Source organism: Gorilla gorilla, chromosome 12 (assembly GCF_029281585.2).
Source record: "Gorilla gorilla gorilla isolate KB3781 chromosome 12, NHGRI_mGorGor1-v2.1_pri, whole genome shotgun sequence".
In the NCBI taxonomy this organism is placed as follows: domain Eukaryota; kingdom Metazoa; phylum Chordata; class Mammalia; order Primates; family Hominidae; genus Gorilla; species Gorilla gorilla.
This window is the reverse complement of record NC_073236.2, coordinates 120,371,880-120,386,081: the sequence shown is the minus strand read 5'-3', so window position 1 is coordinate 120,386,081 and position 14,202 is coordinate 120,371,880. Positions and strand designations below refer to the sequence as shown.

The 14,202-nt window shown below is 39.0% G+C and overlaps 1 long non-coding RNA gene across 1 annotated transcript in view; it reads right to left on the bottom strand.

Annotated features, from left to right (window-relative positions):
- Positions 1–9,112: 9,112 nt before the first annotated feature.
- LOC129531793 (uncharacterized) overlaps positions 9,113–14,202 on the bottom strand; it is a 292,780-nt gene continuing 287,690 nt past the window's right edge. The window contains exon 3 of the long non-coding RNA XR_008677203.2: positions 9,113–9,573. This is a non-coding gene — a long non-coding RNA (uncharacterized lncRNA). The remainder of the gene's footprint in view (positions 9,574–14,202) is intronic.

The window sequence follows — 14,202 nt, the reverse complement described above, 5'->3', positions numbered from 1 at the left end:
AGGTATTGCTGGGAGCCCATAGCTTGGTAGTTAAGGCAGAGAAAGACCATCAGCAGGAATATTCCCCTTCCCTTCATTCAGTTTCATTCATGTCCATGGCTTCAGTTACCAGTTGTGTAGCAATGACTGTCAACTCCACATGTGCAGCCCTGACCTTTCCTCTGAGCGTTTGTCCCATTTATCCAACTGCCCACTCTGTGTCTCCACATAGATGCTACAAAGGCACCGCTATATCAACATGTGCTAGAGGAACTGGTGATTTTTCTTTACCTGTTTCTCTTCCAGAATTCCTTATCTGAGTAAATGGCACCCTCACCTATTCAACTGTGCAAGACAAAATCTAGGAGTCATTGTTGATGCAGCCCACAATTACATAAATATCTAATCTTGTGACAAGGTTTGTCAGTCCTTACCAACTTCTCCATCTGTCCACTTGTCTTCATTGTCTGCCATGCCTTAGTCTTAGCTACAATCTTGGCCTCTTTTGACTATAGCACTAGCCTCCTAACAGGTGTCCCACATTCACTCTTACCCCTCCAAACTATGCTTCATGGCAAGCTTTTCAAATCCTTTCTGTTTTCCCATTGTTCTTGAGCTAAAGACCAGAATTCTTATCCAAGCCACAAAGCCTTTAATGGTTCAGATCCTGCCTACCTTTCCAGCCTCAGCAGGATCACCTTACCTCTTACTCTAATGTCATGCCACACAAGTTCTTTCAGTTCTTCAGGGCACTTGCTTTCTCCTGCAACAGCCTTTGCTTGAGTAATTGCTTCTGCTTGGAGTTCTCTTCTGAGCTGACCCATCCTAACTCTTCCAATCTCACCTCAAACATCACTTTCTCAGGGAGCCTTCCTGGCACTCAGGTGGGTTGGGTCCCTCCTTTTAATGCCCTCATAGCACTTTATACTTTTTCCTTTATATTTATCACAGTGATGGTTTTATATTTGAATATGTATCCTTTTGATTCAAGCTTCTCTCCCCTCCTAGACTATAAGGTCCATGGGCACAGGATCCATTGCTTCTTTTGTCACCCTTGTGCCCAGGACCCTGACATTGCCCAATCCACAAGCATTCAACCAACTTTTTGTATTGTGTGAATGAATGAAAGAATGAATGAAAACTGACATCCAAAGGCTAAATGCATGAGAAAACCAGTGAGCAGCTATCTACTCATTCATTCATTCATTCATTCTTTCATGTAGCATCTAGTGTTTGAACACTGAGCACTGACTGACTACTTGGTTATTTGTAGACTGAAACTCCTCCTGCTGGGCTGAGCAGCAGTTTGGTCTGTGCACATTAATTCTACACTCCACCCATTGAGGCCATGTGGCACACTGGCTAGGTGGTTAACAATGTAACTCTCTTCTGCATACTCTTCTTAAAGGTCCAACTGAGTCTATAGGGGTGAACTGCAGAGTAAGACAGAATCCTAGATGAACTGGTTGCTCATGCCTTAGCTTATGGAGGCAGTGGTGACCTTGGTCTGGAGGGAAGGAAGAAATGACACCAGGGCAAATCTTTCTGCCACTAGCTCAACATCTGCCTCAACAGCCAGGATAATGGCAGCCAGAATGTTCATGGCTTGCAAGGAAGTGGGGTCTGAGAGACCTGGTCATGGGGGCCAGAGGTCAGCATTGAGAGGTAACAGTTGAGCTAATATGGGCAGGACTCAGGACTTCTTGCTTGGCATTCCACATGGTGAACCACCTCCTCAGTGAGGCTTTCTCCCTACCATACCATAATAGGAAATTACCTGAATACTACTGGTCACCATTTTTCTATTGTAAAGGAGTTTGGCTAGTACAGTCTCAACAAACTTCTTAATAAAGTTGCATGTAAAACAGGTTCACCTGATAACTACATCATCTTGTACATGAGGCATATTTAAAGACTCAAGTGTCTAGGCTGGGCTGAGATAAGAACTCATAAAATGCACGAAAAGATCCAAATGACTCGTGTCTGCAAATATATCCCAAAAATATTTTCTACACTCTTTTGGTATGTCTAGCTCTGATTGAACCAGGAAAAACCAGATGTTAAGAGAAAAAAAAATGCCATGAAACAATTTGTCTGACAATTTTACAAAAACAAAGAAGAGATTAGATCATTCATTTCTCAAAATTCCAGAGTGCCTACTCTGATCTAAGTGGGTCTGCTTATCTGAAATTATACAACAATCATGCCTAATGCCAAATCTACTTTCTACAAAAGATATGGAGCTTTGTTTCATCTCTGTAATAATATTAACTAATATGGTGAAGTACTTTAAAGTTTATAAATCATTGTTATATTCATTATATCACTGGAGTTATTCAAAACCCTTCAAGGTTGTGAGGGCATATTTTATTACTATATTTATACTTAACTGAGGAAACTGAGACTCAGGGAAGTCCGCCATAGATAGTGTATTATTTTTATACTTAAGACTTACAAGCCAAATCCAGTCCTCTTTCCATTACTCCCTACCACTTCCACACCACAATTTTCTTTCCTTTTTTAAAAAAAATGTATTATTTAAAAATAGAAATGTATTCTTCCTCTCCATCTGGGTCTATATTCTAAACAAGTAAAACTACTGTCTTGAGTAGATATTTGCACTTCCATATTCATTGCAGCCCTATTCCCAATTGTTAAATACGGAAACAACCTAAGTGTAGACAGATAAATGGACAAAGAAAATGTGGTATATATAAACAATGGAATATTATTCAACCTTAAAAAAGAAGCAAATGTCTCAAGTGTTGTCACCACAAACACACACACAAATGGTCATTACTGTTTAAGATGATGGCTATGTTAATTAGCTTAATTGTACTAATCACTGCACAAGGTATACATATATCAAAACATCACATTACATGTACTAAACACATATAATTTTTATTTTTCAATCATACTTCCATAAAGCTGAACAAAAGAAAAATGGAAATTTATTGAGAGGAAAAAAATCTGTCAAATAAGTACATTGTGTTGTGAAGATAAACAGAGGTTATCAATTTTCTCCATTTTTCAGTTTTTATGTCTGAATTAAAAAATTTTACCTTATTTTATCTACATAGATCTTAGAAAAAAATGACAAGTCCTCCTAGAAAAACGTGAATGATGAAGCCTAAATCTGACCTGTTTCGGCCTCTGTGTGCTGAAGGAATGAGTTAATAGTTCTGGGCTAGTGAAGTTTCATTTTGAAACACTTAGCAAGTTCACGGCATGGTTTTATTTTTGAGCTGATTTCTTGTAATTTATTTTAATTTTTAAAACGATTTTTATTCATCAAACAATTGGCCAAAAATATTTACTTTCAGTTCTATGTTAGAATCTGAGGCAGACTTGGATATACAAGATACAGTCTACTCCCCAGTTGTTTTGAATCAGCGTGCGAAGGCCAGGTACACCAGAGGCCAGCACCAGGCGGCAGGTCCCTGGATGAAGCCACAGGATAGAATAGGGAGAATGAGCCAGGATAGTCAGCAAAGCCTGCGTGTGAGGAGAATGTCGGCAGAGACCATCTGCTGGAGCTAGGCTCTCAGTAACTTGCTGTCAGAGAGGATACATGTGCATCAAAAACATCAGAGCCATAAACCTGATGTTTGGAACTTGGGTCATCAAATCTGTTTAGTTGTTATTTTCCTTTCCTATCTGGAGGAAAACTAAGGTCTAGAAAAGTTCCTCGGACATGATTCTTTTTAATTGACTAATTAAAAACATTTTATTTTACAACACTTCTACTTCCAAAATACATAAATATAGATCGCATTAATTCTTCCCGTCATGCCCAAGACAAGCACAGGGCTTCCTCTCTTCAGGTGGGGAAGCAACTTCCTGGAGGTGTTCATCTGCATGCTGCTGACTGCGGGAACCAGTCCTTTTCTTTCTTTTTTTTTCTTTTTACCTTGAATTTATTTCAGATGGCATATTTTGGATCATTCACACAAAATATGAAAAACAGAGCATACTTATTGTTTTGTTAAGATGAAAAAAATAAAGACTTAGATAAGTAGATTGATGATCATTTTTGAAAATACCATTAAGCACATACTTAAGTATCAAAAACTTCAAGTCAAATCTTATTACAGTGTATTTCAAAAGCAAAGCTCAAATCACTGTGGTTGAATTGCATTTCATAAAATATTTGTTGAAATAAATGTCATTGAAACATCAGTATACAGTTATTTTCTTTCCCTATTTATTGTCTTCTCATATTCTTCTCTTTCTTTCTACTCTGGGCTCCTCATTAACTGTCCAGTGGGGGTGTGTGTGCATGTGTGTGTGAGTGTATGTGGGTGTTTGTGTGCATGTGTGCTTTGTTTTGGCTTTTTTCCATTATAATATTCTGTCACTCTTCTTATCCCCACTTTTAAAGGGTGGAAATAAGAAACAGGAACTTGGACAAACCTCACCGAATACTGACCTTAGAATCTTGAGATTCAACACAAAAGCCTAGCAGTTTCCTCCAAGTTCACATGGAAAATTAACAATCTTTGTTCTATATTACATGACCGCCGTGTCAAAAATCTTAATTCTAGAACAGGTCCAACACAGCTGGGCTATTTCAAGGCTGCAAAGAATTCCTGATAAGGCCTGTCATGGCTAGATTGGGTCCTCTCTTTGGGGTAAAGTAAGTGCAAGTTGACATCTGAGGGATGGAGAGCTTCCCTGGAGCCATCGAGTTTCCTCAAACTGAAACCCCTGCAGTATCTTTTATTCTCTTCTTTGCTCCACACAAATCACAGCAACAAATACAAATGCATCAAACTTCTGCTATAAACTTTAATAGTCTTGGGCCCTCTTCGATTTGGACCACTGCAAAAGTTTGAATTACATTTGATGTTTTAAATTTTAAAAAATATCAGAGCCCAAGGAGATGGCCTTTCAATTGCATGGTTTAGCATTCTCATGTGAGTATATGCTTCCTAAACAAAGGATATGTTGCAAATGTTAACACTGCTTTTACCAGAAATCAGCTTCTGTGCAAACTTCTTTCTGTTTTAGCAGGGCTCATTGAGGGAGCCATCATTATGCCCATTTTGCATATGAAGGACTTGAGGGTCAATTAATTGGATTTACTTGCTCAAGATCACAGGGCTATTTACTTGCTCAAGGTCAGGAGACCTGGACACATTCCCCTTTCTCTTTCAGAAAGCAAAGTCAGGTCCCAACCTGCTGAGGAGCTTGAGCCTCTCTCAGGTGGCTAAGGAGTCCAGGCAGGGTCCTTCAGGAGGAGTAGTCAAGAGCAGGCCAGGATGTGGTGTAGGCATCAACTTTGGAAAGCACAGAGTGGAAAGTGGGTTTCTGAGCATGGAATTTTCTAGAAGGGAGAGCTGCACAGAAATGCACAAAGAGTACTGATTGGTTGCCCATGGCCAGCTGAGAGAGACCTGCACACAAGACTTCTTGGGCCAGCTGTCATTGAATCAAAATTTAGAGAGTAAAAAGCAACTTGCTCTCCCAATACCACTGGCCCCTCACTCAAAGACTCCTGTATTCCCCATTAGCCAGTTAAGCACAATACTTGTCCCCCTCCACGACCCCCTAGGAGGACTTGCTTGCCCAACTCTGCATTTTGGTTGGGTCTTAGATTTGCTTTCCTGCAGCTGCTTGCTCAATTCCCTCCTGTGGGTAATTGGGGGATGTCTTTAAAACCAGCAGACACCTTCCAGGGTCATGCTTGAGGAAGGAAACTGAACAACTTGGCTTGTCAGGAATTCCACCCCAAGAAACAACCCCTAGTTAAAGAGCAGCCAAGGTGGGAGGGCACGATTTCCTGTCTGGATCCCCTTTCTTTCCATCAAGCCCATAAATCTGAATCCATTTTTCTCCCACTATAGGTTTTGCTTTCCTGTAACTGGTCCCTAATACCCCAGACAGTTGTCTTCACTTAGGCTCTTGGCTGGTTATGCAATGACTTCTGCCTCCAAATCAGCAAAGATCAAATCCTCTCTGCTATCTGATAACACTCTCCCTGCCTCCCACTCGGGAGTTGATGAAGGCCCCTAAAGAATAACTGGTTCTTCTCTTCAACTCAAGCATTTGAAGGAAAATCACTAAGAGTTTTGCTTTTCTTTGCCCTCCAGAAAATATGACTGCTTATCCCTTTTTTGTTGTTGTTGTTTTCTAAAACCCTTGATGTTCCCTCTCTGCAAGCACTTGCTGTGGGAATTGGCAGTTTCACAAATTGGGTTTTTCTCGTTTTAAGCTGATGAGTTGGACCCAACTAGCACACTCCACTTTCTCTACTAAGAACCACCCTCTGTGTTAAGGAAATAACCTCCACACTCTAGAATACTTACTCTCCCTTTAAAGGAGATCCTGATTCCATGTTTCCCAACCAGCTCCTGAAGTACATGTGTAAATAACCTCCGATTACCCTTTCCTCCCAGATGGCAGACAGAGTCAAACACACAGTTTAAAAGTAATGTGCATAATGAATTTTGTATGTGCTCAAGGGATTATCAAAGTGTAGCCTTTAATGGGTAATATAACTTCCCGGAATCTATACATTTCTCTCGGGGTGTGTGTGTGTGTGTGTGTGTGTGTGCATGCTTGCACACACACAGTCATTTATAAGGTAAGACTGTTAAATGGCTCAGTCTTCTCCACCATAAAGTCCAGATATCTTTATCAGAGCTGCTAGGTCATTCAGGATCCAATCTCTGTTTACCTCCAGACTCAAATTCCTATTCTCCCTTCTCATCTATGATTTCTCAATTCCAACTACATTGAACAATTAATAATTTCTGAAAATTATTAATCAAATATCTGGATGCCTGCACATGCTGTTTATCTGTCTGGCATGTCTCCCCTACCCCAATTCTTATCTGCCTCACACACACCTGACTACCCTATGGCTCTCAGCTGGGAAGAACAGATCCCTGATCTTTAACTTCAGCTGTTGGCCTCTCCTCTGTGGTCCTATCACTCCTAGCACTGAGCCCCAGAGAAGCACCTATCCCACTATATTAAGATAATGTATTTACTTCCCAGTCTTTCCTTGAGGAAAGGAACTATGACTTGCTATAATCATATCTGCAGTTACTTATATAGTGCCTGCCTGGCTTGTAGCAGCTATTCAGTAAAATAGTCATTGAATGAAGAAATAATTGGATCAATTAATTATTCAAGAGATGTTATTGCAAGAACCTGAGCAGAGAGTCCTATGCGTATCATTCTATTATAATGTCTTGCTACATTTTAATTCTTGCTGGGATCACACTGTCATGAAAGGGATTAAGATCAGAGGTGCTTATCTAAGCACTGCATGTTTCCTTCAGGAATAGGACAACAGCCCTCCTTTTATTTCTCTCATTTTTGACTTTCAAACCTTTGGATTTGACATGTATAGCATGTCATAGTGGCGAATATAAAGACAAACTCTGGAGGCACAGACTCACCTTTCCAAGCACTTTACTTCCCCATTGCATTCTTCTCCACTTCTGTTTCCCAGGACAAAAACCAGAGTGTCATCTTCACCTTTGCTCTGTCATCAGGTTCATCTATGTTTTTCCCTCTTAAAGAAAGACAATCTATAGCAATCTCTCTTCCCTTTGTTTTTTCTAAAGCCACCATTCTAGATAGGTTCTCCATAGGTTCACAACTGGACATACACAATTAATTAATTCCTTCTTTCAATAAATATTTACTAAATAGCTGCTGCGTGCCAGGTAGGCACTGCACAAGCTCTCTTCTTGCTTCCAGTCTTGGTCCTGTGACCCATCTGACATATACTACCAGACCAAGCTACCCAAATACCATACGTGATATCCAACCCTTCCTTTTTAAGGCCTCCTTGGTTTCATTTGCTTTAGTCTGTGAAGATGAGACTAAGGCCAGGTTCTTTTCCTCCAATTAAATGTGCACTATGCAGTGAACAAAGCACCAGAAATGGCTAAAACTGAAGGAAACTTTATTGCCTCCACATGTCACTCCTAGGACCACAGGAAAGAGAGAGTCTCAGTCCAAAGGGGCATAAGAGTTGATGCTCTTATGACACCAGGTGGAGAGCAATCACGTGTGTGTGCGCGTGCGCGTGTGTGTGTGTGTGTGTGTGTGTGTCATGTCAGGGCAGCGATAGAGATTGGAGGAATGCTGGACACTTCCAGCAGCCTGCTGTACCTTAAGAACTATAGGAGTGATTACTCAAGCCTTCTTCAAAGGCCATCATAGTAGTTATAATAAACCAGAACACTGGCAGGGATCTGATCTGACGGGTGTCTTGTTGTGTCTGGTTGCCACGAGGAGAAAGCCAGGGGACTCTTCTTACTATGGAACTACCTGTACATTGACACCCAATTTGTCCAGAAATGACTAACTCATCAAATCTTTCAATGCATCTCATTAGTCAGTAGTCACATATTTGTAATTTGAATAAACTACTTACACCAAAATTCAACCAACTACTCAGTGTTGCACATTGTTTCCATTTTAATTAGAACCCACGGGCTTCAACAGATTTAGAGAACGGTCTGATGAATATAAGTAGAGACCATCATTACAATGATAATTTACTTGGAAGAATAACATCCCACAAGGGAAATTTGATCCATGTTATCTGCTACAGAAAACTCAGAGGCTTTTGTTCGGCCTTTGATGCCTTCTGTAGTAGGGTCCCAACAACTTCAGTTTCCCTCACACCTCCCCAACACATGCACCACTCATGCTGGTCCTTGTTCTGTCCCACCAATATGCCAGTTCTACTTTGGGGTTCATGTGTTTAAGCACATAGGCTTCCAATCTCCTTGACAACCTCTGCATATTGAAAATACTCACCCTTTGGGACTCAGCCCAAGTTAGGTCTCCTTGGTGACAGATTCAACTATATCAGCTCCCCCTCCTCTTAATTCCTTTAGCTCCTAACTATTCTCTATTTAACAGCAATTATTGAGTCCTTGCTATGTCTCAAGAACTATTCTAAGTGCTGTACATGCATTTGCTCATTTAATTTTAATGACAGCCCTTTAAGGTAAGTACAATTACATCCCCATTTTACAGAATGAACTAAGGCACAGAAGAATTAAATAAATTGCCCAAGGTCTGTGCTCTATTTATCTGTTACTGCATAATAAACACCTCAAATTTAGTGACATAAAACAGCAACTGTTTTATTATGCTCATGAATTCTGAAGGTCAAGCAGAGTAGGGGTATCTTCTTTCTGCTCCATGATAGTTGCATCTCAGCTAGGAGGACTGGACTGACTAGGCGGTGACTTGAATGCTAAGTAGCTGGAATCATCTGGACTCTCCTTCATTAATATGTCTGGTCCTTAGAGCTGGATAATGCAAAAGCTGAGCTCTGCTGAGACTATCAACTGGAGCACCTACCCATGGCCTGCCCATGGGTCATGGGCTTCTCACAGCCTGATGGCTGGGTTGCTACAGGACATGTTCTGAGAGAAAACAACCAGACAGTGAGAAGAGATGAAAGCATAGAATTCAAGTCTTCTTCTGACATACCCTCTGAAGTCGTGCAGTGTCATGTCTGCCTCAGTCTATGATGACAAATGAGTCACTGAGATCAGCCCAGATTCAAGAAAGGAATCAGACTCTACTTCTTGCTGGTGGAGTGATGAGGTCATACTGCAGAAGAACATGTGGGATGAGATATGTTATTGTGGCCATCTTTAAAAAATGCAACCTGACACAGTCTTGAAGCTTAAAAGTGACAGAACCAGGCTGTTGCATATTTGTTAGTTTTTTTTCTCCTAAGATACAGTGTAAGATCTTTTACAGCTGAAATTATAGCTTGAGTTTCTGACACTATATGATAAAAAAATTCATAAGCCAAAATAAATGTTGTTATTAATTATTTAGAAGAAACCAGAGAGAAGGGATAGTTAAATGGTATGGGCTGTCTTTTGAGGTGATGAAAATGTTCTACAATAAACTCTGGTAATGATTACATATACATCTATAGTAAAGGCCATTAAACTGTACAATTTAAACAGGTAAAATATATGGTGTATGAACTATATCTCAATTAAACTATTTTTAAGACAAAGTATAAATTAAGACATTTCCAGATAAGTAAAAAATTGAGAGGGTTTAATACTAGTAGACATGCTCTACAAGAAATGCTAGAGTGAATCCTTCAGACTGAAGTGAAAGGACAAGAGTCAATAACTTGAATCCCAATGGAGAAATAAAGAATATTAGTAAGGATAAATAAATAGAAAAATATAAACGTTAGAATAAACGTATTTTGGGTTTGTAACTTCTCTTTTTTCCTATGTGATTTAAAACACAACTACATAAAACAATAAATATAAATCTATGTCAGTTGGGATACAATATATAAACATGTAATTCAATAGGGAAAACTAAGCTATATAGGGGGAAATTTTTATATACCATTGAAACTATTTTGGTACTAATTTGAACTCGATTGTTATAAATGAAGACATTAATCGTAATCCCCAAGGCAACCACTAATAAAATAACTAACGCAGAACACAGTGTAAAATAAATAAAGAGGTAATCAAAATGTTATGCTAGTAGACATCAATTTCACACGAAAGAAGACAGTAAGGGAGGAATTCAGCAACAAAAAAAAATATGACATATGGAGTAAAAGGTAACAAAATGGCAGAAGTAAGTTTTACCTCATCAGTAATTATATTAAATGCAAGACTCAGATTCTCTAATTAAAAGGCTGATATTGAAGAACGGATTTTTTAAAAAGTTATCCAACTATATGCTGTCTACAAGAGACTCACCGTAGATACAAAACAGCTTGAAAGTGAAAGGACAGAAAAAGACATTCCATACAACAATAACTAAAATAGAGCTTAAGTATCTATATGAATATCATATAAAATAGGTTTAAGGCCAAAAATTGCTACAAGAGATTAAAAAAGGATATTGTATAGTGATAAACAGGCCAATTTATTAAGAAGACATATAAATTAAAAATATATACACACCTAACTTCAGAACCCCAAAATATATGAAGGAAACATGGACAGAATTAAAGAGAAAAAGAGAAAATTCCACAATAATAGTTGGAGAGTGTAATACCCTGCTTTCAATAATGAGTAGAACAACTCGACAGAAGATCAGTAAGAAAGTACAAGACTTGAACTATACTATAAACCAACTAGACCTAACAGACATCTACAAAACACTCCACACAACAACAGGAGACATATTTTCTTAAGAACACATAAAACATTCTCCAGAATAATCATATGTGAGGTCACAAGTCTCAATAAACTTAAAAAGATGGAAATCATACAAAAGTATCCTTTCTAATTACAACAGAATGAAACTAGAAATCAGTAACAGAAGAAAACCTGAAAATTCCAAAAACATATGAAAATTAAACAACACACTCTTAAACAGTTAACGGATCAAAACAGGAATCACAGAGAAATTAGAAAATACTTTGAGACAAATCTAACTAAAAACGCAGCATACCAAAACTGATAGGATATAGTGAATGCAGTGCTTACATAGAATATATGATTATGTGTCTATATTTCTTAAAAGAAAGATCTCAAACCAACAACTTAGCTTTATACCTTACAGAACTAGAAAAAGAAGAGCACACTAAACTGAAAGCTAGCAGAATTAAGAAAATAAAAAGAGTGAAGATATATGAAATAGAGAAAAGAAAAAAAAAGTTGGTTCTTTGAAAAACAAATCAACAAAATTGACCTGACAAACCCAGAAAAAAGAGAAGACACAAATTACTAAAATCACAAATAAAAGTGGGTATATTGCTAATAAGCTTACAGAAATAAAAAGGATTATGAGAAAATACTATGAACATTTATATGCAATCAAGTAAGATAGCCAAGATAAAATGAATAAATTCTTAGAAGGAAAAAATTACCAAAAGTGACTCAAAAAGAAATAGAAAACCTGAACAGACCTATAATAAGTAAAGAGATTGAATCAGTAATCAAAAAACTTCCAACAAAAAAAAATCCCAGGTTTCATTGGTGGACTCTACTAAAGGTGCTTGTAAAAGTAACACCAATTCTTCTCAAATTCTTCCAAAACTTGGAAGAAGAGGATGAAATACTTTCTGATTTATTCTATGAAGCCATTATTCCCCTGATTTTAAAGCCAAAGAAAACTATAAACCAATATCCTTTGTGAATATAGATGCAAAATTTCTCAACAAATATTATCAAACTGAATCCAACAACACATTAAAAGGATTTTATATCATGACCAAATTGCATTTATTCAAAGAATGCAAGGGTGGTTCAACATAAGAAAAGAAACCAAGGTACTATACTATATTAATAGAAAGAAGGGAGGGAAACCCCATATGATCACCTCATTGATGGAGAAAGAGCAGTAAAAAAAAAAAAAAAAAAAAATCCAGCACCCTTCCAGGATTAAAAAAAATCAATTTATAAGCTAGGAATAGAAAAGAACTTCCTCAAAACAAAAAAGGAGATGAAGGGATTAAGATGGTGGACAGGAAGTAGGACTAACTTGCAGCTCCCACTCAAATGGGCACAGCAGCATGTAGAGACTCATATCGTAAACTTTTGCTCCAAGAACTACCACAGGAACATACCAAGAAATCCAAGAGAATCCACAGACTTTTGAAGGAACTGGATTACCACTGCAGACTCCCTGAGATGCCAAAAAACTGTGAGTCTGCTTGCTTTCTCAATGGGGAGGCTCGTGGTCTGGGGCAAGTTCTCAGCCCTGGTCACTGGCTGCCTGGAAATAAACTCAAACTCTCAGCCCTGGTGCTGTTGGGGTGCATGGTGGGAGTGAGACTGGCCTTTAGGACTGTGGCCTGTATAGGAGTGGGGTGAGGCCTGTGACTGCAGGCTTTTCTTCACTTCCCTCATGACCTGTATGACTCACCAGAGGCAGCCATAATCCCCCTGGGAATGTAACTCCATTGAACTGGGTACCACACCCCCATTTCCCACATGCAGCAAGTCCCACCCAAGGAGAAGCTGAGCTCAGACATGCCTATCCCTGCCCCGACCTGGTGGTCTTTCTCCACCCACTCTGGTAGCCAAAGACAAAGATCATAATCTCTTAGGAGCTCTATGGCCCTGCCCACTGCCTAAGAAACCTGAATACTTAACCCGGGTGTCTCTAGGGCAAGTTTGCATCCTCCCTATAGGACTGCAGCTGATACACTCTTGAAATTGCCACCTCCTGTCTGGAGGCCAAACCAATACAAAGCCAGCGCACTAAACAACACAACCAAGAACCCTCACAGAGTCCACTTCACTCCCCTGCTACCTCCACAAGAGCAGGTGCTGGTATCCACAGCTGCAAGACCTGAAAATGGGTCACATCACAGGACTCTTTCCAGACCAGCCCAGAGCTCGGTAGCTGTGCTGTGTGGCTAGACCCAACAGAGCAAAAACGATCACTGCAGTTCAGATCTCAGGAAACCCCATTCCTAGGGGAAGGCAGAGAACACCACATCACTAGAGCACCCCGTGGGACAAAAGAATCTAAACAACAGCTCTTGAATCCCAGATCTTCCCTTTGATCTTCCCTCAGTCTACCCAAATAAGAAGGAACCAGAAAAACAATTCTGGTAATATGACAAAACAAGGTTCGTTAACACTCCCATACCAGCTCACCAGCAATGGATCCAAACCAAGATGAAATCTCTGAATTGCCAGAAAAAGAATTCAGAAGGTTGATTATTAAGCTAATCAAGGAGGCACCAGAAAAAGGCGAAGTCCAACTTAAAGAAATCAAAATAATGATACAGGATATGAAAAGAAAATTCTTCAGTGAAGTAGGTAGCATAAATAAAAAACAGTCACAACTTCCGAAAAATCAAGGACACACTTAGAGAAATGCAAAATGCACTGGAAAGTCTCAGCAATAGAATTGAACAAGCAGAAGAAATAACTTCAGAGCTCAAAGACAAGGCTTTTGAATTAACCTAATCCATCAAAAACAAAGAAAAAAAAGAATTTTAGAAACTGAACAAAGCCTCCAAGAAGTTTGGTACTATGTTAAACGTCCAAACCTAAGAATAATTGGTTTCCCGAGAAAGAAGAGAAATCTAAAAGTTTGGAAAATGTCTTTGAGGGAATAATCAAGAAGAGCTTCCTCAACCTTGCTAGAGATATAGATATCCAAGTACAAGAAGCTCAGAGAACACGTGGGAAATTCATCGCAAAAAGATCATCAACTAGGCACATAGTCATCAGGTTATATAAAGTCAAGACAAAGGAAAGAAGAGCTATGAGGTAAAAGCATCAGGTA